The 25,608-nt window shown below is 37.9% G+C and overlaps 1 protein-coding gene and 1 long non-coding RNA gene across 3 annotated transcripts in view; one reads left to right on the plus strand and one right to left on the minus strand.

The window, feature by feature from the left end:
* Positions 1-25,608, plus strand: part of NR3C2 (nuclear receptor subfamily 3 group C member 2) — a 348,657-nt gene that overhangs the window by 44,481 nt on the left and 278,568 nt on the right. The gene's annotated exons all lie outside the window — the stretch shown is intronic.
* LOC109498941 lies at positions 6,877-14,676 on the minus strand. Its single transcript, XR_002155984.2, has 2 exons — positions 14,538-14,676; positions 6,877-7,079 (listed from the first exon to the last, which is right to left on the minus strand). It is a non-coding gene; the product is annotated as an uncharacterized LOC109498941 (long non-coding RNA).

The raw sequence follows: 25,608 nt of genomic DNA on the forward strand, positions 1-25,608 counted from the left end.
AAACATTTTTGTCCCTATTTTATCATTTAGGTTGAAAGAATATCAAATTCATGGTATGAAAGTTGTGCTTCTTTTTTATAGTTTAATGAAACTAACGTATTCTGTTAACTGGAAGAAAAATAATTTCTTTTGCAATTAAAAAATTCAACTTAGGCTTCAGTTATTTTTCTAGTCTTTGTTAGAAGTGCTTCAGTTATATACAACATTGAGGGTAATTTAGATGTATACAGAATGGTTGGATATAAATTTTTCTCAAATTGCCTTGAACTTTTAATGGATAAAATGAAGAAACTTTGCCCCAGGGAAAACATAACTATTTCAAGTTTTATTACTCATAAGTACTAACATATGAATTTTTAGTCTCTGTTTATATATGTAATTTATTTTATGTTCTGCTTTATATTTATAGGAGGTATCATGAAATATTGCATATGATATGTTCAGTACAACTTTGGCGTTGGGATCATTCCAGAGCTGAGAGTTTGCTTAAAATTCAAGACTGTTTTGTTTTAGACATTTGGAATAGAAGTCTGTCTAAAATAAATTGCCCGTTTTCCTGTCTTAAATAGATTGTTCTGAGCAAAAACCTTTCCTTGATGAATGATCAAACTATGGTTTATTTTAAGCTCCTTCAGAGCTTGGTTACTTACATAAGCGTAGTAGTATTCCATATCCCTAGCCTAGTATGACTACCATTTCTACCCGCTTGTAACTACACTGAGGGCCAGATTAAGATTCTTAATCCCTGGCACATAACAAGGCCCATAGGCACATGGTCAGTTATTTCAGTTGAATGAATGAAACCATTATGGCAAAATATGATGCCCTTAATACCAACTGATATTTTTAGTGTACTTTGCCATCAGAATAAATGATCTCAGACTGCTGTCGCTGCTTCCTGCTTTGGGGCTATAATCTTATCTAGCTTGTTGAGCTCATCCTCAATACCTTATGCCCTTTGTCATGAGTCAGGAAAATTTAATCGAGTGTGGTTTAGTATTATGTACATTGAGAGCAAGTATGCTCCAGGTAACAGCCCAACTGCCTCTACCTGTACGGGAGCACTCTCAGCACATGGATTCCAGGTCATCTGTTTTAATTACAGAGGTCTGTGTTCTTCAATTTTCCTGCCATTTGCTTTAGTCTTTTGAGAAGTGGATGTGTGAGAGTCGGGATCACCCTTGTGGCACAGTTGTAATTCCACAGCAGCTCGTCACGCTCCTCATCTTGTTGGGACTTCTCATGGATGCCAGGTTTCTAAACCATGTGAAGTGAGGCTCACCTGGGCGGGGGTGGGGGGCTCATCTCCCTGAAGCTTCACTTTTTCCACCAAGGTACTCCTAAAGTGGTAGAAGGAAATAAATGCCTGTCCCAGACGATTTAGGGATGTATCCCTAACCACTAGTCCCGAGAATCAAATATCTTTGCAGTCTCTTACATTGTGTCTTAAAAAGTAATGCCAACTTAGAATCTATACGTAGTATATTTATATTTATTTTGATGAAAAACAGTATTTTAAATAACTGATAGAAAAACATGTCTGCTCACACATGTGCATGTCTGTGTAAATATATATTCCGTTTTTCTCAAGTATTACCTCTCCTTCCCTCCTCCCACGCACACAGTCATGTTGGTTATCTATAACTTTGAAAACTTGGAGCATGAGAGACAGGTTTATTTCTAACTCACCAAATCCTGGACTCTCTATTTCTCCCCGTTGCCCTTCCCCCTGCCACATTCCGCTTGCAAACTGAACAATTTCTTTTTTAGCTCTTCTTCTTTTTCTGTGCCTTTATCATAAGCGGTTTAAGGAAACCAAGTTGTATTTTCGGTCTTCCTTCTGGGGTCTTCTTAGCCGCCTCAATGAGTTCATTAGGCACATTCTTTGTCTTTCAAGTTATCGGAGGCAAAATGCTATCAGTTACTTCGCCACCACAGGCTGCCCTTTCTCCAGTCTTTAATCATTGTTTCGTAATTTTCCCTGCTCCTGCCTACCATTCACTCCCAAAACTGACGCCACCTGTTTCGAGTCTTTGTTATTTTTATGGCGGTTGCAGTCTACCTTCAGTAAGGTGCCTGTAGCAGTTTTCCATTTCTGCTTAATCAGCCTCCCCAAGCTTAGTGGCTAAAGCAGTAACTCTTTGGACATGATTCTGCATTTTGGGTGGGTTGAGCTGGGTCCACTCAGGCAGCTGTGGTCATGTGATAGCCTGGCCGACTGGGGCTGGAGAGATGATCTCTTCATTCATGCACTGGGGCCTCGGTGCTATGTAGCAGGTGGGCCCTCTGCTCCATGTAGTCTTTCATTACTCAGTGGCCAGCCTCACACATGCCAATGTGGCAGCAGTGATGTTCCAAGAGGATGGAAAGCTGCAAGGCCCCTTGAGGCCCTGGCTCTGGAACACTAGACAGTGTCACTTCTGTCTTGCTCGAAAGAAGTCGCCAGCCAGACTCATGGGGCAGGTAAATAGGCCCCACTGCTTCTGGAAAGAGCCGCAAAATACCGTAGCCATGCTTTTTCAAACTGCCACCCCAGTATTATATACCCTTCTGAGTATTCCCGTTGAGAAGCAAAAATTATTCAACGGTGTTGATCTTACAAACCAAAGATTACAAACTGACTGCCAAGGCCTCAGTGTGATCATCGGTGTGTTTAAACATTTAGGACCCAAGAGATTTTACGTTAAACTGAACCTGAATTTCTTCTCTTTAACAAAATGGAAGCCCTGGAATACGAGGCTTGCATCCACAAGTCCCCAAGGGGCTGGAGCTAAGTAGACTGCCTCTTCAGATAGGGGGTGTCTTTTCCGGTTTGTCATAGTCCCCACCACTGCCCTTTCCCTAGTTCAGATTATCTATCCAGCTCCCAGGGCCTTTGAACCTGTGACAGCTCATCATCAACCAGCACTGTGTGTCAGAACCAGCTGTGAAGCTTGTTGTTTAAGTTTATTTATTTTGAGAGAGAGAGAACCAGTCAGGGAGGGGCAGAGAGAGAGGCAGACAGAAACAGGCTCTGTGCTCCAACTCATGAACCATGAGATCAGGACCCAAGCCAGAGTCGGATGCTTAACTGCCACCCAGGTACCCCAGAACCACCTGTGAAGCTTTTAAAGCTGCCAGTTCCAGGGCACTACCTAAGACCTATGGAACACGATCCACTGGGAGGCAGAGCCTGGGTATATGCAGGGGCCCATAGCTTCACAGGTGCTTCTCTCCACACCCATCATTAAGAACCACTGACCCAAGATAAGGCTCTCACATATTTGAATGATACTGAATAATCGAAAAATGGCTATGCTTTGAATATACCTATTTTCTCTACTTAACAAATGTTACATGCTTTCACACTTATTTAATTTTTCCTCACAAGTTCTCTGTGAAAAGAATAGGTGATGAAATAAGATAGGGAAATTAATTTATGAATTGCTGGAAAATTTAATTTTGTCTCCTGAAACTCTACCTTCTTCATATTAAAAAAAATCATTTATTACAGCTTGAGGGATCTTCTACTTATAGGAAACTCCAATAGCAGCAATAAATTTTGGTAGTGATCCTTTTACTAGCACTTGAATCTGTACCTATTGAGAGATGTCTTTATAAAGATGGGGGAGAATTGTGAACATTAACAGTTGATTACCTATAGAAAATTCTGAGGAGCTAGTACCATTTACCTTGAAATTAAGGTAAAGCATTAATTTATTAAAGGGACTTAGAAGCACACAAAACGTGTCTTCCTTCTGTGTCTCAGAAAGCAGCAGCTTTTATATTATTTTATTTTAGTAAAGTACTTTTATTTTACAATAATAAAATTACATAATTTTTTAGATATGGTCAGTGCTTATTTGAGATTGCTTTAAAAAAAAAAAAAAAAACCACCACCACCATGTTTTGTGGTCAGCCTTTGTTTTCCTTGACCTGCCTTCTCAGTTTTGTTAGTCCAGTCTTCTCTCTCTGTAGGGTACAGATTCACAGAGTCATAAGCAAGTGCTACACTAGATCCTGGCAACACCAGTCAGACACGCGTGCCCTCAGTGAGGAGAAGGTCAGGGGGTGATCGTTGTCATAAGTCTCCTAAGAGAGGGTTCCTGCTGGCTACTCTGGAAGTCAGCAAGAAATACATGGGTTGAATCTTGCTTTTGGCAAACATTTCAGAAGCACAGTAGTTTCCCAGAGTGAATTCAGTAAAGTCTGAACTTTAAAAGGGGGGTGAGCACATTATTGTCTTTCCTGTTTCATGCTTTCAGGTATTCATAGAAAATCTGAACTGATAACATAACCTGGAAGGAATTAGGGAGTGGTTTCATTAAAGTTTTTTTTTTTTTTAAGTTTTATTTATTGTGAAAGAGAGAGATCGTGAGTTGGGGAGGGGGCAGAGAGAGAAGGAGACAGAGAATCTTAAGCAGTCTCTCCACTGTCAGCATGGAACCTGATGTGGGGCTTGAACTCCCGAAACCATGAGATCATGACCCACGCCGGAACCAAGAGTCCAGATGCTTAGCTGACTGAACAACCCAGGCACCCCAGGAAGTGGTTCCTTTAAAACGTCCACCAAGGTCTGTCTCTTTTGATTCAAGTCTCTCTGTTCATATTTGGTAAATGCATCTTATTTGGAAAATTATTCACTTTCTTGAGGTACCTAAGCTTCTTTGCCAAAGTTTTTCTACTATTTTATTAATTGTAATAGTTTATGACATTTAAAAAATTCTCACATGGTCTCTAGTAAAGGAGACATTTGCCCTTTGTTTAAGTAGTATTCCTTTCTACTATATGGTTTGTCAGCATCCTGCTAAATTTGGATCAGGGCTATGGAATTCTTTCATCCCTTTGGGGAGAAATCTCTTCTTGCACCAACTATTCAGTGGATGGACAAGTTTAAAAAAATATATTGTCGAGGCCAAAGACAATATTTTTATGAATTATACAATATACTATTAAAAGATTTTCTAAAATTAAGAAAATCTTGATTTTTTTTTCTTGCATATTATAGTTCACTTTAAATATGTAACTCCCCAGTTGTGAATAAAGTAAGAAGTAGAACAGAAAACCATTTGTGTTAGGTTTTCATGCATTGTTGCATGTTGTGGTTTTGTGAAAAAGATTTTATAAGCCTTGGGATCTAATAAGAGGCTGAGGCCCTGTTTGGTTTATAAATATGTGTGATATATTTTTTAGGTCTTCAGAAATAAAAGCAGAGAATCATTTCCTTATGTTATCAATTCCTCTATGGGAAAGCATATTAAAATGTAGAGAATATAATAGTATATAATTTAGCAACATAATATATAATGTGGGTTGAGAGACAATTACAGTGTTTTATTTCCCTATATTTTCCATTTTAACTGAATGCATTTTAGCAACAATTGGTTCCTGGCTGTAACATTATTTTAGCTGTTTCATAAAGCTTTACAGCAAATTACTGTGGTGTACCAGATAAAATAAATTCCTGACTTCACTCTTAAAAGTCATATTATGAGCAGGCATAATTTTTTACTTTTATAGGTAAGCACGTATTTTATAACCATTTTTGCATGTGTGCTGTCAAAATCCCAGTTGAAGATTGTTGTTCTTAACACTATTTCAGTGGTTTCCTCTGTGTTTAAGGTTTTGTTTTATGCTAGCAAATCAAGCATCTTTTCTCTTTGGTTCTTAGTAAGCTGATATATACAGTACTGAATTCTGGGGTCACACATCACCAAGTAAACAGCATCCATTGTTTCCATTCACACAGTGCCTTTAGTGTACTGTCTCCCCAGACAGTCCTACCTTGTCCTCTTTTCAGGTGATTCGGCGCGACTCTTTGACCCTTCTGCATATGCTTCCTGCCACTCTCTCCAGTTCTTACTGCAGCCTGACACTTCTTACCTAACCCTACATCCCATTTGGTCATATTTTCTTCTGGGAATGTTATAATTCCAGATTTTTTTTTCATGTAGAAACGACTAGAAAATAATTGAACACACTAATAAACAGTCAGGCATTTATTTCTGATTTAGTTGTCAGCATTTTGCATATTGACTGCAGACCTTTCCCCCTTCCATTTTTTTTAAGGAATGTGTAATTGAAGTGTTCCCTAATTATATTTCCTAATTATATATCCTTACCCAGATATGACCATTCTTGTGTGCCCCTCTCTAGTACATGTGTTCTTTTACCACTTTCCTATTTACCTGCAAACAATACCTATTGCATTATATATTCTTAAATTTGTATATGTAAAAGGCAATGATATTAAAAATTGAGGCATAGTGTTACAAGTAAATTTTTTAAAGACTTTGTTTTCAGAGTAGTTTTAGGTTCACAGCAACATTAAAGGGGAGGTACAGAGATTTCCTATATACCCGCTAGCTTATACATGCATAATCTCACCCATTATCAGGATCACTCACTTCTGGTGTTGTACATCGTATGAGTTTGGACAAGTGTAGAATGAGATGTATCTGTCATTATAGTATCATTCAGAGCGTTTTCACTGGCCCCTGATTTTCTGTGCTTTGCCTGTTCATCCCTTCCTTGCTCATACCAACCCCTGGCAACCGCTGATCTTTCAGTGTCTCCATAGTTTTGCTTTGTCCAGAGTATCATATAGTTGGAATCATAGAGGATATAGCCATTTCAAGATTGTCTTTTTTTCCTTATTAATATTTATTTAAGGTTCCTCCGTGTCTTTTCATGGCTTGATAGCCCTTTTTCTTTCTAGCACAGAATGATAATCTGTTGTCTGAACGCATTACACTTTATCTGTTCATATACTGAAGGACATCTTGGTCACTTCCAAGTTTTGGCAACTATGAATAAAGCTGCTGTAAACATCTGTGTGCACACTTTTGGGCAGATACACATTCTAAGTTCTTTTGAATAAATACCAAAGAGCACGACTGTATGCTAGGAGTGTGTTTAGTTTTGTAAGGAACTGTCAAGCTGGCCTCCATGATGGCTGCATCATTTTGCACTTCCACCAGCAGTGAGTGAGAGTTCCCGTTGCTCCCCATCCTCGCCAGCATGTAGCATCGTCAGTGTTCTGGAGTTTGGCCATGCTAATACGTGTGTAGTCGTAGCTCGTCGTTTTAACTTGCGTTTCCCTGTAACATAAGATGTATAGATGAAAGTTTTTCAATAACGTTATTATATTCTTTACAATTTAAATTTCTTAATTCATTTTTAATAAAGTAGTAGTTTGCGAATCCAGGTTTTTTGCCTGAGCAATATCCTTTATCCTTTTAGTATTTTTGTCCTTCATGTTTTATAATTAATAACCAACAGAATGCTTTCTGTATATTTAAATGAACATGTGAGAGTGGATTCTCTCAGTCATTATGAAATGTATCAAAGATGCAAGATACATCTAGATCAGTCCAAGGAAAGTATTTTTTTTTGTACAGTTTAGTTTTTGTAATTCACAAAAGTAATACTAAGATCTAAATAAGGAAAGAAAGACAAGAGCAAAGGACAAGAAGACTTCTAAAGCTACAAAGCTATGTATTTTAAAAATATACTATAAAAAGGACAGGCACATTTACCAAGTTAGTAAATAGTACATTTACATTGGAAACTTCTCTGTTAAATCCTGCAGCTGAACCACCTTTTATCTGTGCACTATAGGATCATGGCAGAGCACCTGCTATCCTCTTCATAATACAGATAGACCAAATTCTCTTTGCAGTGAGCCTTTTTTTGTTGTTGTTGTTAAATCTTCAGCTTTGCTCTTTCTGCAAGATGTGGCCAGGCCCCTCATTGCTGTTGAGTACAAGCTGAAATGCTTCAAAGACCTGGAGGTGTGGCTGAGATGGGCTTTTTTCAAGTCTTAGGAAGAGCCGTGTATAATGCTTTGGCAAATGAAAGTGGAAACCTTAGATGAAAGACCTTGAAATTGAATGTTGAATCAATTGAGGTACAACATATGTCTTTAAAATACTGACATGTAGTGCAACTTAATTATGATGCAGTAGCCAGGCAGAGTTTTCTCTTGCAGATCCAGCATGCTATAGGGAGGCCTGCAGAGCCAGTGTCTATGAGTGAACATGTCCCTTTCCAGCCTGCTTGCCATGGATGTGTGCCACCGAAGTCCCCTGACTAAGCTTGGCTGAACGGTGGGGGGGGGGGGGGCGGGTGGGGGGGATTGGGGGAGTCAGAGAAACTCCTCTCTTTCTGGCCTGGCTTTCCTACAGCCCCGTGACTAAAGAGTACCTTTCAGGCCCCAGCCATTCCCTACTAGTTCTTCTACTTATTACTCCTTTGTTAGTACTGGGGCAAGACAGTGACTGAATAGTAAGCATTTTCAAGAAATGGGTTTGTTTAGTTCCAAATAAGTGACCGTGTCATGTTTCCCCACTTATATCTAAGCATTTTGTCATTTTCTGTCTGGTTTTATATGTTGAAATTGGTATTGGTGGCTGATAGATTTTTATATGAAGTTGTGATGTGACATAAGTATACTTTTTTTTAGAGCAAAATTTTTACAATTTAAAATTTAGAAGAGGTCATTGCAGCCTCACAATACTTTGTCCAGGTATATTGGACTTTTAATTTACTTGCCTAATATTTAGAGAAAAAGTAAAGAAAACTACTGTAGCATATAAATTGTTTTCTGCAGCCATTTTCTCATTTCAGCTTATTAGAATTTGCAAGTGAGAGAAGAATAAAAATGAGTGTGTGTGGCAGAGGCAGATGTAGTAGCAGTCCAGAATTCTCGGGTGGTCTCGGGAATGACTCTGGACATAGAAACTAAAGCAACTTATCAGAAATGCAGGGTAGGTGGCCAGGTTTTCAGTAGTATGCGCATACACTGTTTCCGGCTGCCAAGTATTTGATAGGAAATGGGGAACCAGATACCTATATGTTCTTTGCGCCACCTGTAAAATACTGCTTGCTCTAAGTTTTGGAATTAAGACATTGAGATATTAGCCGTTTAGAATAAAAACACATCTTTCTCAGTAGGAGGAGTTCATGCAGGACATGTTGTTGTCACTGTTAAATTCTTAGATCTTACCACAATTTATGTCAACTCTTCCTGGGATACAACCATTTTTAATGCTTTATACATCAGGTGAGGATATTTTTGACAGTGGGATGTACCAATACCTCTTCTAAGAGTGATCTCTCATCCCAGCAATGTTGCCCCGTTCGTCCAAAAAAAATATTAGCATTCAGGCAATGGTTGATCTAAACACACTACCATTAAAAACGTGAAGAATACAATTAAAAATATACAATTGTGATTTTCTTGTTCATGGTGACATCCAGTGATACCTGATACATGAATCAGCAATCATTTCAGCTGCACATAACAGAAAATTAAAGCCACGGTGGCTTAATCAAACGAGTCTTCTTTTCTGTCATCTAGAGGGAGGCAGCCTGAGCCAGATAGGTAGCTTCACAACATCATGAGATCTGAGGAGCTTCTGACTTTCTGTTCAGCTCTCCTTTTTGTTGTCCAGTTTTCATCTTCATGCTTGCTGCCTCATGATGACAGTGTCGTTGCTGGACCTCCACAATCCTCCGAGGAACAAAGAAGGTGAAAGGCAAAGAGCACAAGGCACAAACCAGTCAAGTATCCCTTAAAAAAACTGGGAGCTCCAAATGGTGCCTTCTGCTTATATCTCCTTGGCCACAGCTAAGTCTCTTTGCCATCCATAGCTGAACCAGAGATTGGGGTATATAGTTTGTTAGCTGGGAACTGCTGCTGTGTACAAAGCAGGGGTAGTGTCACTAAGAATAAAGGGGGGGTAAACTGGAGTAGGTAGGTAGAAGGATCCAGCAACCCTGTGTGTAGAGATTTCTATGGCAGAGACCCAAGACAAAGCCCAGGAAAATGGCAGATAGAAGAGAACTGCTTTTTTTGGTTTTTTGTTGTTTTTTTAAAATCCTTGATTTAGGAGTGAGGCAAAGCTCTAAGGAATAATAGAGTAAAAAGAAGGTAGCCTTCTACAGTCCTTCTCTTTAAAATTGACTGTAGGTAGTTCTCAAGTTAAAGCAGTCAGTAGTGCTGTAGAAATGCTACAGACCCAGTGTTTGGAGACCACAGGGTCTGGCCCTGAATCTGCTGATGTCTGACTTTGTTATGCTCAACAAATCACTGCATTCTTCTTGGCATGAGGGCTTCCTCCTTTCTTCTCTAAAATTAGGGAATTGAATGAGTCACTGTGATCCCTCTGAGGTAAAAGACGTTTTGATTATCTGGGTCTTTTGCTCACAGTTTCCTCAGTTTGACCCCAAATCTAGCTCCCTTCTGCATCCCCACATGTGAAGTTGGTTAAGCGTTTATAGTATTGGTGGTCATTTTTATGAAAGATTGTCATCAGGTTACTTGCTAGGGCTTTCGTTCGTATGGAAAGCTAGGATAGGCTGTTTTTCAGGCATGTCACCCCTTTGAGACTCAGCTGTAGCTTGGCTTGGACCTGTGACCACACATGCGAATGGCCCTGTTCATTTTGATGCTGAAGTAGGATTTTTTTTTTTTTTGACTGCTGTTCAGGGCTGGAGAGAAGAGAGAGAGAGAGAGAGAGAGAGAGAGAGAGAGAGAGAGAGAGAGAGAGAGAGAGAGAGAGAGAAGGGAATTCCTCAATTTCATGTGAATGAGGGAAACTGCTTCTCAGATGTGCATCAGGGCGGTTTCCGGCTTGCAAACACGAACAACATTCCTTCATTTGCGTGGGCATTCAGCGCAGACCAGCCCCCGGCTCCTCCAGCGGAGAGCACCTGTGGCAGTCCAGCCTATCTGACACAGACCATCAGCCGATGACAGTAGCTCTCTCCGTAGGGGTGGCAGGTGCCCGAAAACAGCACAGGCAGCAGTGGCATCACTGATGGGCAGCCACGCAGAAGTGTTTTTAGAAGGTGCCCTAGCAATGCTTCAGCCAGCCTTTCAGGCTGCAGAGGGTCCTGGACACTGAGAACGCCACAGGGCAAGGGCAGAACGCAGGCGGGACGGAGGTGGGGTGCATGCGCAGCCGAGGTGCAGAAAGGATCATGATGAAACAGTGTTTCTGTCTCCCTGTCTTTTCTTTTTCTCTCTGTCCCTTCTCTCTCTTTCCCTCTGTATCTTTCTGGCTTTAATTTAGCATTTTATTCTAAACAAGTATAGCTCTGTGTTCAGTTGGAAATAGTGGATAGAAATTTGGGTTCTTAAGGCATTTGCCCTTGAATAAGGGGGAAAAAGGGGGATTTCAGATAGAAATCTGAGCAACCTGAGGTTTCTGTATGGAATATAAGAAGAGTTGCAATGAATAATTAAACAAGTTATAGCTAATAAAATATACAGCACCTTGCTTCAAACTAAAACATTCTAACTCTGCCTTAGGGATGAATGCTTTTCATTATTTTTTAATTGTTGCCAGGGTTGACCTTGAAGGTCTTTTCTGGCAGATAATTTGTTATGGTAAGAATGAGATCACTAAGCATTTTAGCACAAGCCGCATGATGCATAGAGTTTCTTCCTATTATATAATAGTGATGTGATAAGTCTGTTTTCCTGGGAATTTGTTCCTCCGTTTAGGTGGTAGCTTATTTCTCAGATCCTGCCTTTGGCAATCTCAGTGTTGCTGGCCCATAGGAGGATCTCTGGGGTCTGATGCAGGCCCCTGAACCCGTGTGCTATTCCTACTTGACTGTCTGCTAACCTCTCAAGGCCCGTGAACACCACAGGAATGTGCCTCCATTTTGATAAAATGAGCATGGCCAGATCTAGGATCTCCTCTCTCTCCTCAGAAAATGGTGTCCAGGGAGATGATGCCTCCATGAATAGAGTTGGACAGGTTTTGGACAGGACAGAGTTGGACAGGAACACTATTTAGTGTTCCTTTGTAGTTATTATAAGACCCGTAATTGCAGATTGGTTACCAGTATGCCTAGTTACTGGTGTTTTGACAACTGATTTCAAAAAGAAACCGTAAAATGCGATTGAATATTTTATTCAATTGATTTGCAGTTCTCCATATATGTTACATCTTAGGAAGAACAGATAATAGAACATCATGGCTACAAAATTGATAAAAGCATAGAAAAAAACTGTAGTTTTCACCAAAGAGAATAAGAAAATCCTCTGTATTTGATTGGGGAATTAAATTAAGTATAAATATAGTTTCTTGTTTGTTTAGAGTGTGTACTGAATTTTGGACTTGAGTGATAAGTTCAAAACCACATGGTGTTGATGTGCATAATATTAGTAGGTTCTGTGTATAAAATTTTAATTAAAAAAACTTATTCAGTTGATTGGACCGTATGGTATGTATTGTGTGTGTGTGTGTGTGTGTGTGTGTGTGTGTGTGTGTGTGTCAGTAACATCTAGAAAAAATACATTAGTATTACAATTCTCACGGTACTTTCTTACAAAGCAAATCCAGTGTGCTTTTAAATAAATATAAAGATTTATACTATATGTGAAACATATGTATAAGAATAAGATCTAGAATTACTACCAAGTATTCTTATGTTGTAAAAAGTTTTAGCTTCTGTTACATGTAGAAGACATTTGTTTTTACATTTTTAATATTTTTGGTAATAGAAAACATGAATTATTTATCACACATGATCATTTAATTTCTGTTTTGAATATGGTGGAATAATACATACCAAGTGTAATCTACATAAATTTTTTTCTTTCCAGAAATTGCCGGTGAATCTTGGTTCATAAAAAACAACAAAAATCCCTATCATTTTACTAAGCATGTAGTTCCTTATTGCTGTCATTCAGCTTTAAAGGTGCTTATTTATAGACTCTGTGAAGTCAAACTGTCCTTGGCTTATTGCATTAAAGTTGTAAACTCAGGCCCTTTGCACTGGTGATGTTAGTTTACATTTTGGTATGGTAAATCCCTAGTCAAACAGCTGTTGTTTAACATTTATACAACTTCATAAAATTGTGGCAAAGCTGTCGTGTTTAATTTCAGATACATTCAAAATATAGAAAACCCATAATTGTTAACCAAAGGCAAAAGTATGAAATGATTCTAAGAGAAATAAAGATCTATTGGAATTTCTAGGCTACTACAAGCTGGACTATAAGAAAATTATAACTAAGTTGTCTTGATTTAAATGAAGTTAAAATGCCTCTTACTACGGTAGATTTATCTCCATCCTCATTGCCTAAGGCTTATTTTTTTCTCAGCTCAGAAAGGAAAATGCTAGAAAATGATTCAGAATTACTGCCTCAGTTCATATTATTATAGCCACTTTTTATATAATATAATGAAACATGCAGCATGACGATATTTCATTCTACCTACAAGTTAGTATATAATTTTCAGGTTGTGAATATTCTAACTTTTGTAATAGCTTATTTTTGAGAATATTCTGAGTATGTTTACTTATTGTCTAATTTATAGGTTGCCTTATTTACACTTTGGATAAACGAACTTGTGGTTATAAACTGGATTTGAAATACTGTCTCTGAGTAAATTGCAACATTAACCATTTACATTTTTTTAAGAATATGAGTACGGAGCAGGGGTTTTTTGTTGGAGAGAAGGGGTAATATTATTTTACTGCTTTACGTGCATTCCTCCTTTATTTATAAGATCTTACTTGTGTCCTGCTTTTAATAATACTTATAGTGACTTTTATGGTTTTTTTCCATAGTAGATCTCTTGGTTGGCAGTAGGAAGTTAGTTACCTATAAACAGGTTATGCTGTAAAAACTCTACTAAATTGATGACTGCCATTCATAGCGTATTTTAAAAAGAGACGATGTTACAAATTAGAATAAAATATCCAGGCAAGCTTATTTAATGTATAATATCATGGAAACTGTAGACATTACGTTTACATGCTATAAATTCATAATGATTGCATCTGCATAATATTTATTTTATACCTTCCATATGCTTTTCAGTGGTTGAGCTGCTTGAGGCATTGAAGTGGGTGGCTTTGGGGTCAGACAGATCTGTCTTTTGATCTTGGCCTGAGTACTGGTTGGTTTGTGAGCTGGGGCAGACCATTTAACTTCTGAGTTTGTTTGCTCTCTGCAGTGAGTACAATGGCAGGGTCTTTTGTGAAGATTAAAAGTAGTAGTGTGGGGGCACCTGGATGGCTCAGTTGGTTAAGCGTACAGCTCTTGGTATCAGCTCAGGTCATGATCTCATAGTTCGTGGGTCTGAGCCTCGCATTGGGCTTTGTGCTTATCAGCATAGAGCCCGCTTGGGATTGTGCTCTTGTTCTCTCTCTCTCTCAAAACTAAGTAAACTTAAAAAGATTAAAAAATAAATGAAAGTAGTAATGTGGAAGTGGAGCAACTATTACAAAATAAGTGCTTGATAATATTAGATATTTATTAAGTTCATGGGCCATCTTCTTATTTTTATCCTTAGCACCTAGGTCAGGGTCCGGTCGGGAGGAGGTAGAATAGGTAATAACTAACTCATCTAGAGATCCTAGAGAGGATTGCAACTACTTTCGTGCCTTGTAATTTGGTGACGGTCGCCTTTGACGTGACTCATACCTTCATAAAGGTTTATGTGGAACAGGTTGTGACTGTCTACACGGTCAGCCAAACTAGAAACTAGGAGTCATTGTCAATCCTTCAGAATCCAGCTTCTTTTACCTACCTGTGAATATAATTGCCCTCACTGATACTTGGTGTAACTGCTCAGTGGAAGAAGCAGTCGGGACGTCTCTATATCCAAGATGGAGCCTCTGTTGGATCTGGATAGATTGCAGTGGTGACGAAAAGAACACCGGGGAAAGGAAAATTCCAGACAAGGAGACTTACGCAGACAAATGTATAGAGGCTGGAAGTATCATATGGGGGTGGGTGGTGGGTGGGGGAGTGGTCAGACCAGAACATTTAAAACACACACAGAATGTTCACAGCTCACTGGGCTTGGTTCTTTCAGTGGAAAAAAATCATGGTGTCATTTACTAAATGATAATGTGGGCATCTCCCAAATGAGTTAAAAAGTGATCATAACCTAAGTGAGTTAACAGTTGCTATCAGCAGTACTTTGAGTTTTTGGTTCCTTGTTTTAGGTTTCTAAAAATAGAAGCATTTTGTTTGAATTTTCCATGTTTTAAATATCAGGTTCCATACTTTTATTGTACAGAGGTCTTAAATGTCACAAGTGTGGGCAGTAATATAGTTTGTCATATGACAGAGTATATTTTCTAGTACTTAATAATGAAATGTTTCTGAATATAATTTAATATTTGGTCTAGCAAATAGAAAGGTCACAGAAGTAAACTTTAAAGCAATTTAGAAACTTTTACAAGTGATGAAATGTTGTAGTGATTATTTAGAATCAGTACATTTTTCTAGAAAAATAATAAATGGCATTTAAACAACTAGGCTCATTCGCCTGCCACCATTTGCTACTTTGCTGTAAGATATTGAACTGCTTTTTACAGACTTTATTCTTACCCTAACGATCCTTTGATCAACCATTTTTGCTAAAGGACAGTGTATTATTATACGTATATAAATGTATAAGACCTTGTATCACTGTATGTAATTTTTTAAGATTGACTTTTTGATTATCTTTTAGTAGTTTTCTTATTCACAGAATATTCACTGATTGTATGTAAGTCTACTTAGTGAGGTCTAATGTAAAAAAATATATGTGAATTGAAAAATTATTCATTGTTACTGTTACAGCATTTGTTAGATCAGTCTAAACTATATGGAAAATTCTTATTGTGAAAATCTGTGTGCTGAAAAGATGCTCAACATCTTTAGGAATTAGGGAAATGTAAATCAAGACCATAGGGGGATGTCACTTATGCCTACCAAGATGGCTATAATCAGACAGACAGACAATACCAAGTGTAGGTGAGGATGTGGTGAAATTGGAACACTTATGCATTGCTGGTAGGAATGTGAGATGGTGCAACTTTCTTGGAAAACAGTCTGGCAATTTATCAAACAGTTGAACGTAGAATTACCATATGACCCAGAAGCTCCAAGAGAAGTGAAAATATACGTTCACACAACAACTTGTACATGAATGTTCATAGAAGCATTCTTTTATAATAGCCAAAAAGTCAAATGTTCATCAGCTGATAAATGGATAATCAAAATGTGGTATAGCTCTACAGTGGAGTATTATTGAACCAGAAAATGAGCTAATACATGCTGCAACATATATGAAACTTTAAAAACATTATGCCAAATGAGAGAGGCCAGCCACAAAAGGCCCCATACTATCTGATACCATTTATTTGAAGTGTCCAGTATAGGCAAATTTATAGACATAGAGCATAGATTAATGGTTGTTGGGGCTGGAGACAGGCAGAAATGGGGCATGACTGCTAATGGATACAGTGGTAAAATATTTTGGAATTAGAAGTGATGGTTGCACAACTTGGTGAATGTATTAAAAAATCACTGAGTTGCATATTTTAAAAACATGCACTATATGGCATATGAATTATATCTCAATGAAAAAAACGGGAAAAAAGACTGCGTGCATGTGTAGTGCCATTGGTACTATATTTGCCCTAAATCATTACATTAAAAAAATTTTTTTTAAGTTTGTTTATTTTGAGAGTGACAGCATGAGCAGGGGAAGGGCAGAGAGAGAGGCAGAGAGAGAATCCCAAAGCAGACTCCGCACTGTCATCGCAGAGCCTGACTTGGGGCCTGAAACAGTGAGAGCGTGAGCTGAATGGAAACCCGAGAGTCAGAGGCTTAACCAACTGAGCCAGCCAGGCGCCCCTAAATCATTATATTTTTTCAAAGATAGCCTAAGTTTCCTGTATGCCTTTTTGAATAACATAAAAAGTCATTTAAATCTATTTTTGTGAACTTTTTCATGTAATTCTCAATTTTAGTTTTCCAAATTAGGTGAAAATAGAGTATTGGTTGGTATTAAAGTATTTTCATGCTGAAATATGGACTTAATAAGAGAGCATCTATGAGGCAGAACAAGGACAGAGGCCAGGTTGAAGGTTATCCTGCTTCTTAATATCCTTAAGGTTGTTGAAGTAGATTTCCAAAGTATTCTTTGAACCTTTTGCTGCGTCTCGTCTTTCTTTTTATCATTGACATCATTAGAAAATCAAAGTTCCCGGGGGCGCCTGGGTGGCGCAGTCGGTTAAGCGTCCGACTTCAGCCAGGTCACGATCTCGCGGTCCGTGAGTTCGAGCCCCGCGTCGGGCTCTGGGCTGATGGCTCAGAGCCTGGAGCCTGTTTCCGATTCTGTGTCTCCCTCTCTCTCTGCCCTTCCCCTATTCATGCTCTGTCTCTCTCTGTCCCAAAAATAAAAAAATAAAAACGTTGAAAAAGAAAATCAAAGTTCCTAATTTAGTAAATAACATGGGAGAATACTATAAAATTTTTCTTTTATTTTAAATTGGCCTGTTATCTCTTATCAACACTTGTTTCCAAGTAGAAGCTTAAGTAGTTTTTATAAAGTGATGGTGTCTTAGACCCCTTTGAAAATCCCACTTAGCAGCTCTCCTGGCGCCTTCTTGGTGCTTCTCCAAGATCTCATTTCTCAACGCGGAGACAGCCTTGCTTGTCAGCTGTGCGACTCTGGCAGGGAGGGTGGGCTCACTGCACGTGTTGCTGTTAGGCTGTGTGTTCTGCTCTGCTCATGTGCACACCAGGGTCTGAATCTTTTCCTCTCTTCCTCACACGGAGGTGGGGAGGAGGTCGATCTCTGCCTAGATTCATTGATGAATTCCTAACCACTTCTGTTTGAGAACTTCTGTTATAAAGGATACTTGGCTTACATCCTTAAATTGAATTTTTAAGTAAGAATTATTTTAAAATGACATGCATACTCTGAGTTATCTAGATTTTCTAGAGAGCTAAATTTAGACACATGATTAAATTGAGATAAAGATTCTTCATCCTGTATTTTTCATTTATTAGTTGCTTAATCTCTTTTGTATTGTTTTCCAGCTTTTAATTTTCATGTAATATACTGGGAATTCTTTTGTAGCTTACTTTATCTTTTTTTTTTTTTTGATCTTTTGCTTGTACAGGGTGATTCAGTGAATTTATTTTCATTGCCACATCATATTGTAGTATAATGAGCATAATTTCTTTTTGATGAGAATTCTTTGTAATTTTTCATTTCAAACCTTAGCGCATTGAATGTTTTTTGTGTTTCCTTGTGCAAACATACAATGGCACAAAGGTTTTTCTGAGTATATTCCTGTAAATGAAATTGACAGGGCATGGTGTATGAATATCTTTATTTTTCCTCCTAGTTGTTGCCAAGTTCTACAATTTGTAGTCCTACCCACAGTGTCTGAGAGTCCTCCTTGTTTCTCACTCTTAGCAACCCTGTTATCAGTGAGTTAAAAGTTTTTGCCTGTTCTGATAGGCATGAGTATTTTCTTTTTGTTTTTCAATTGCTTTTTCTTCTTTCTAAAGAGCTCCCAAGCAACCAGATTGGAGGGAAATTGTATCTTTCTAGCTCATACTCATTATTGTTCCTCCAGCCACCTCCATGGCCAATGGGAAGGACCCAGCAATTGCACACACAGTAGGACATTTGAGGAGTTCCTCTGGTTGTCCATCTACACTTTCCCCCATATAGCTGGTGTGTGTCTTACCACCCGGGTCCTGTAACCATATGAAGTGACACTCAGCTGCCACGCAATGCCTTGCCTGCCTGGTCTCTATTTGCACCATGCACCCACTCCTCTCTCCTGCTATCTCCTGGGCACCAGGAGGCTCTATAGCCTGTATCCCAGAGAAGTTCTCTCCTTCATTTTTTCCCCACAGGGAAGAAACAAAACAATGGAGACAACAAAAAATAAAATCTCGGTAAACTACCCTTCTGTAGAAGTGTCTGACATTGTCTCTGGGAGTCTTCTGCTTAGCTGCTCGGACTCTGACGAGAAGCCTCTTCCAGGCTGCCACAGTTTACAGACTCTTCACAAGTGTCCAGCGTCTAGCTATTGTAATAATTAGTTTTAGGGCACTAACTTTTCTCTCAGCATCATTATCACCTGTCTCTTGCTTTGCTTCTCCCGTGTTCATCTGCTCTTTCAATACACCTTTTCTCCTCATAAATTCTTTCTAGCTGCTGGTGTTCCTTCTGACCCAGAGCCAGCTGCTTTTCTTGTTTTCTGGACAGCATCTATGTTTAGATGAAACTACCTTTGTTGTCCCCCCACCTTTGAGAAGAGCTTCACAATAGTTGAGAATACTTACATACTCCTTAGGAAACCCCAGTAGAATGAAATGTCAGTGAGAAAACTAAAAGTTCAATCAGAGATGTGTTGTCCTTTGTGTTGGTTTAGGATTAAAAAAAAAAAAAAAGTTTGACCTTAGCAAATATGTAAATTTCAACACAATTAAATTTGAATTTACAATATATTTGGGCAAAGTTTCAAAAGAAATATAACTTTGAGGGAAAAGAGTTTTTGCTGATTTTAATACTGCAGTCATGAAATTGTACCTTTAAATTTTTATTTTTATTTGGAGATAAACTAGGAATGCACTATATTAAAATAGTACTTGAGTCCCTAACATCATTTTCCTTGGTGTTATTCACTCCACTTATTTGCTAAAAATTTCTAATCGTATAATGGAAGAAATATATATTAAATCTCACTAAGAAAATTGTACCCGGGGCTCTTTTTCAGGGTTAGCTATTCTTGGAAGATAGAATTACCTATATTGTTAAACATCACGTGCTTTTAAAGCTTTTGACTTTAAAAGTTCAAGCTGAATTAATAGGTTGTATTTTTAAAAGTAAAAGAAATGGTTGTTTAAAGTTTAAGCTAAAACTCTGAGGGCAGTAAGCTGTCTCTTGCCCTTTTGTAGACTCTGACCATGTTTTGAGAGTCCTTGAGGAGAGACAGAGCTACAGAAAGCAAAGGGTCTGTTGCACGTGGACCTGCATTCCTACTCTGTACAATGTTTGAAGCACACAAAACCAGCAGCACTACACTGAGTCCTTTGTTCTTCCTGTTGGGCAAAACTCTGATAGCTTACTGTAAATATGGCCGACCGCCAAGCTGTGGCGCAGATTCTTTTTTTTAAATACTGTAAACTGGCACAGGCTCAAGAATTACAGTTCTTCCTTTTATTTGCCTTCTCCTTCCATACTGAAGAGTTTCCTCTATCGTAGATAGAAAAACAGTTGTTGTGGTCGAGGGAAAAAGTGCCCAAACAGTCCATTTTTTTTTTTTTCTGCCTTCCTCCTTGTCTTGGGTACGTTTCTGCTGAAATAAGCAGAAGTACTTTTATTACTCTTAAATTTTAAAAGGACAATGTCCTCTCATGGTAATGAAAAGAACTTGAGTAGAGCAGTGTGAACTGAGTTGAATTCAGAACACTTAACACTGTGTTGACTTTAAAAATTAATTCCGTGTTGGTGTTTTCCTACTTTTCTTTGTTATCATGGTTTTACTTCCTGTTGTCCTAGAATCTTTTTGGTTTTAGATTCTAGTTTTAATGTGCCTGCTCTACTTCTGACGTTACCAAGTCGCTTTCCCCTTGTGTTGGAATTTGTGTGGCTGCTGCTGAATTGAAAAGAGGTAGAGGGAAATGGAGGGTGTGTGGTTCTGCCTTTCAACTACAGGGTGTGTCCCTTTTGAAACTTTTTCTTTTAAATGTAAGAAAAGGCTTGGAAATGTTATATTTGTGGAAGGATTATTTGCTCATGATATTAAAATAGAGATGCCAGGAAGAAGTAGATACTTTCTTGATAGAAAAATCTTGTGAAAAGTTTTAATTTTTGCAGTTCTATTGATTAATCTTACACGTAGAAACTTCTAGACCTGAGTAGAAATGAAACGTATATTGTGATTATTTATCAAAAAATCAAGCGACTATTGAATATACCATTCTTCCCTACTTCAGTGACATTAAAATTATTTTATACAATAGACACATGTCAACATACTTTTTCTTTTGGTTCATTAATCTCTGTTTCTTATAAAAAGACAACTTCGCTAGGATGTAATTAGGGGATATTTGTCTTGTTTTCAGACATGGTTGAAGGTAGAGGAGATTATGTTTATCATCAGATAGGTTTTATGACAGTCTTTTTAGGATGTGTGGAGAATCTAAGAAGGAGGAAAGGATCCTGCTTCTACAGAGATGCTCTGTCAGTTACTGTGATGAATTTTCTTTATATCCTAATATATTTTTAATATTTTGAGGGGGGATTTTCACTGAACTGATTGAAAATAATTTTAAAAGTTGGGCAAAATGATATTGGCTACTTTGGCCTCAGTTTCTTCATAAAATTTAGGTTGTTAAACTAAGGCTAAGTATCTTGAGGTTCTTTTCGTATGTTCCTACTTCTAGTGCTTCTCTAGAAATACGTATAGAGTTCTGCCAGTACAGTGGGAAAGCAGTTAGGCTGAGCCTCAGGAGGCCAGGTTCTCATCTTTGCCTTCATTTCATGATTATATGACCTAGAGCCTATCGACTCACTCTGGGCCCAGTTTCCTCATCTATAAAGTAGTGAGTAGAACGGGATGATCTTAGAGGTTCCCTTCAACATAAAGAGTCCAGACAAAATTCTATGGTTATTTTGCTTTTTTTGTAGACTAGAAATTAATGAATAAGTGAGAACACAATATGCTAACATAGGGAATAGCTCATTTACGTTTATTGAATGTAGATGTGTAATTTTGCAGTGTTGTATAATTCGAAGAAATTTTTACCTCCTTAGTACCCAGTCATTCCTTTTCCTTCTATTTATTATATAGGCTGCTGTGATTTGATGTCATTCACAGGGCGAATGTGAGTAAAAAATGGCATATGGATTAGGGCATTTGGTAGTTTTGAAGAGTTCCAGTGCTGATAAAACCTTCTGGGGGGTGGAATTCCATTTTGTACCTTGAGAGGCCGCTGCCAAGCACCATGCTGCAGGCCTTTGAGCCCAGGCTGTGGGTTTCAGTCCTGGTTCTGTTACCCAAAAGTTTTGGTCCCTGGGATCATGCATTAAAATTCCCTGATTCTGAGTTTCCTTGTCTCTAAAAGGATAATTTAAGACAGTTTCACAGATCTGCGTATTAACTGAGTTTTAAACTAGGTTGTGTGTGTGAATATCCTTAATTTAAGTTTTAACATTTTAAAAACTCATCATTCGGTTCAAGTTGGCAAACTTTTTGTTGGATATCTAAGATATGGTGCTCAGGGGGCACATGCACACACCTGGGTAACAGGAATGGAAGGCATAATGTGGAAGGTTAGTTGTAAAACAGTGAATGGGAGTGTAATAATATAGATGTAACAATGGATTTCAGCTGGTAATGTTTTGTAAGAGAACGTGTATCTGAGAAGGTGGATTTGAGCTGGGCTTGAAAGGTGGGTAGGATGTTACCAGTAGGAGAAGAAGGAAGAGCCAGGAGGAACTTCCAGTCAGGAAGAAGAGAGCCATTGAGGTTGGAGGATTTGATGCATGGATGGAACCTGGTTTCCCTAGGAAAGAAAAAACAGAAGTAACTCTAAGAGGAAATCAAAGTATAACATTGCTCTATGTAGTAAGAAATAATGTTTAACCCCATTATATATTGGAAACTTGCATTGAGTGCTGGTTTATCCTAATTCCTTATCAAAGACCTCTCTACCTTCTTCAGATACTTTTTCCAGATCATATAACAAATAGATAATGCTGAAAAATCTTTCAATTACAAGTGGCATATAAATTCCTTTAGTAGTAGAAAAGTATTATACTCCTGAGTTTTGAGTTTTTGGACAATTTAAGAGCAAAGGTTCTTTAAAGAGATTAAATTGTCTGAAGCATACTCAGAAATCAGTGGAAGGATTGGCATATTTTTTAAAAAGTTTATTTATTTATTTTGAGAGAGAGAGAGAGGCAAAGAGAGAGGGAGAGAAAGAATCCCAAGTAGGTTCCACGCTGTCAGCACAGAGCCTGATGTGGAAGTTCAATCCAATGAACTGTGAGATTGTGACCTGAGCTGAAATCAAAGAGTTGGATGCTTAACTGACTGAGCCCCCCAGGTACCCTAGGATTGGCATATTTAATCTTGGTTATTATCCCTTAAAATCATGCTATGACTGAATAACTTTTCTCCGAAATCGATGCAGCAAATATTTGACTTTTAAGTGTTAATAACTTGGAAAAATAAAGAAGCTATTGACTTTTTCTTTTCATGTACCTTTCATTTGGCAACAAACCATTTGAGATACTATTTCATGCTAGATTATTTAAAATAAGCTACAGTGAATAAGACTGCTTATAGGCACATTGTATATCTGGTTGCCAGTAGGAAATGTGTTTCTCAAACCTTGAGTCACATATTTTCTTCCATGTTAAGAAAGCTTCTTTGGTATTTGGCATCTGTTCATCTTTTGGGTATGCTGAGATTATCCGTTACATCACCTCCAGGGGTATGAATAGAATCACTGAGAAGTAGTGGTCAATAGTAGCTTTTGTTTGAAGAACATATTAGTAGCACAATATCAGTGGGAGGGAATATAGCATGTTTTTAAAATAAGAGATCATGGTATTGGATTTAGAATTCTGTTTCTGCCATTGTCATTACTTCAGTAGGAGATTGTCAGGAAGTGAGATGGCTTTTTGCTTTGGTTTCTTTACCCACAACACACTTTTTAAGGTGGAGTGTGGTATTTAATGTTATATTTTAATGCATCTGAACTTAAATACTCTTTAATTGCTAAAACATACAGGTGCATTTTACTTTTACTTTTAGATCTGTTGTACTAACATTATGACCATGAGCTTTTTGTATAGGAGCAATATTCATCCTATGTTATTTCTTTTCTTTCTAGGGGGCCAGCAGTAGTTGGTGTAGGGTAGTCACAGATGTTTGCGGAATGAATAAATCATTTCCATGGGAAAAAATTGGAGAGTTGAGTTTCTCCACCTTGTTCTTTTAATCTTGTATCATTTGGGTGCTGTTACTAGCTTTTGATTGTAGGCAATGACCTCATTTAATATATCTAATCTTTAGTTCCTCCTTTTGCATAATCTCTATCACAGTACCTATATCAGGTTAGTGAGTACTGATAATGTTTTCATTTTAGTGAAATTTTAAGGGAAGTGTTTAGTAAATTTGTTAGGTATCCCTCCTAATAAGTTCTTGGTGCTTTTGAATGTCTTTTCCTTCATTTTTTTTCTCCTCTGATAAATTGGAGACTATATTTAAAGGGACTGCTTACACACAAGGTTATTGTAAAGGTGTATAATTTTTTACTTTCTATAAGGTGGGGTATACCTGTTTAATTTTGTGGTGTAGTAGTGTCTCTGGGAGTCTCTGCTGTCTCTGAATATTTATAGAATTATAAAATTGTAAAGCCATCAAGCCAAGGGGTCCTTGGGCATTTATCTAGTTCCCTTTGCAGACAGGTCCAGAGACATTTTTACCAGCTATCCTGTCTTACCGCATGATTATAAGAATTAAAAGTAATGAAGGGAACTTAAGATTCATAACTTATTCTCTAAATAAAATGCTTACTGTTAAGACTGATTCTTTACACCAGACTGAGAGGGTGCTTTGTTTTTTCTGCATATCTAAATTTCTGCATACCCTTCCATTCATGTTTCAAAATTTCATATAAATTGCATGGGTAGGGAAACTCCTATCTAAATCTCTTGATTTTGACAGCATCCCGTATGATTTTACCCAAAATAATAAACATCCGTTTCTTTCATGTGCAGACATAGTGACACACAAATACAGTATTGAAAAAAAAAGTTAAGACTAATTATATGATTCTTCTAACCATACCACTTTCACGATTACATTCACAAGAAAGACTTTAGCAAAATGAATTGACTAGCAATGTTTTCATTGCTTAGTAAAGTGTTTATTGTTGTCATTGTTGTTGTGTAGTGTTGAATTATTTTAATTGGTTTGCAATGAGGTTCTTCCAAATGTTGATCCATAGGAAAATAGGTATTCAGTAGACAGGAAAAATTGCCCTCGAAGTCTTATGTTGGCTTTTTTGCCTTAGCCTATCTGACCAGGTCAATCATGGGGTTTGTGGGGCCCAAGGTGAAGGTTTCCTTCCAGAAGAAGCAGGAATTCTGCTTTGTTTGCTGGTCAGATTGCATGGCTGACACTGGCCAGTTGTCTTGCACCTGTCACCGGCCATCTATTCCCATGGGACAAATCTTCTATCCATCATCACTGCTAGAAAAATACATCAAAGCACGTGCCTCCCAGTAGGGAAGCTGGCTGCATCATCTTGGTATACAAGAAAGCATGTTGTTACTGATTTAGAAAGTTGCTGCTTCTAAAAAGGAAGTGTTTGGTTCTAACTCCTTAGTGCCCATTAATTGTGTCCGATTTTGTGTGGTTCTCTGCCACGTATGGAGAGACTGAGACAGCCAGGATAGCTAACCATGAGCTCAGAGGCAAGTCTTGCTACTTTTTGCAATGTAGCTCATCTCTACTGCTTTTCCTTTTACAAAATTATTGTTTTGTCTTGTTCTCTTAATTAATTAAGATCCCTCCAAGGAAGTAGATCGGTATCACTGGGTAAAGATTTATATAATTACATTAGAGTGGGCACAATCCATTTGCCATACAGAAACAGAAGCTTATGCTTTAAAATTTAGAAAAACTGTGAAGGGTTTAAGAGAAATGGTGAACACGATGATTATATGCAAAGTGCTAAGGAAGTATTTAAATGTCAGTTTTCAGATCTGTTATCAGCTAAGTTCTGTCAGTTCATTTTTTTAATCCAACTCAAATTATTCATATTTCAAGTGAAGTATG

This window comes from Felis catus, chromosome B1 (assembly GCF_018350175.1).
Source record: "Felis catus isolate Fca126 chromosome B1, F.catus_Fca126_mat1.0, whole genome shotgun sequence".
Lineage (NCBI taxonomy): Eukaryota > Metazoa > Chordata > Mammalia > Carnivora > Felidae > Felis > Felis catus.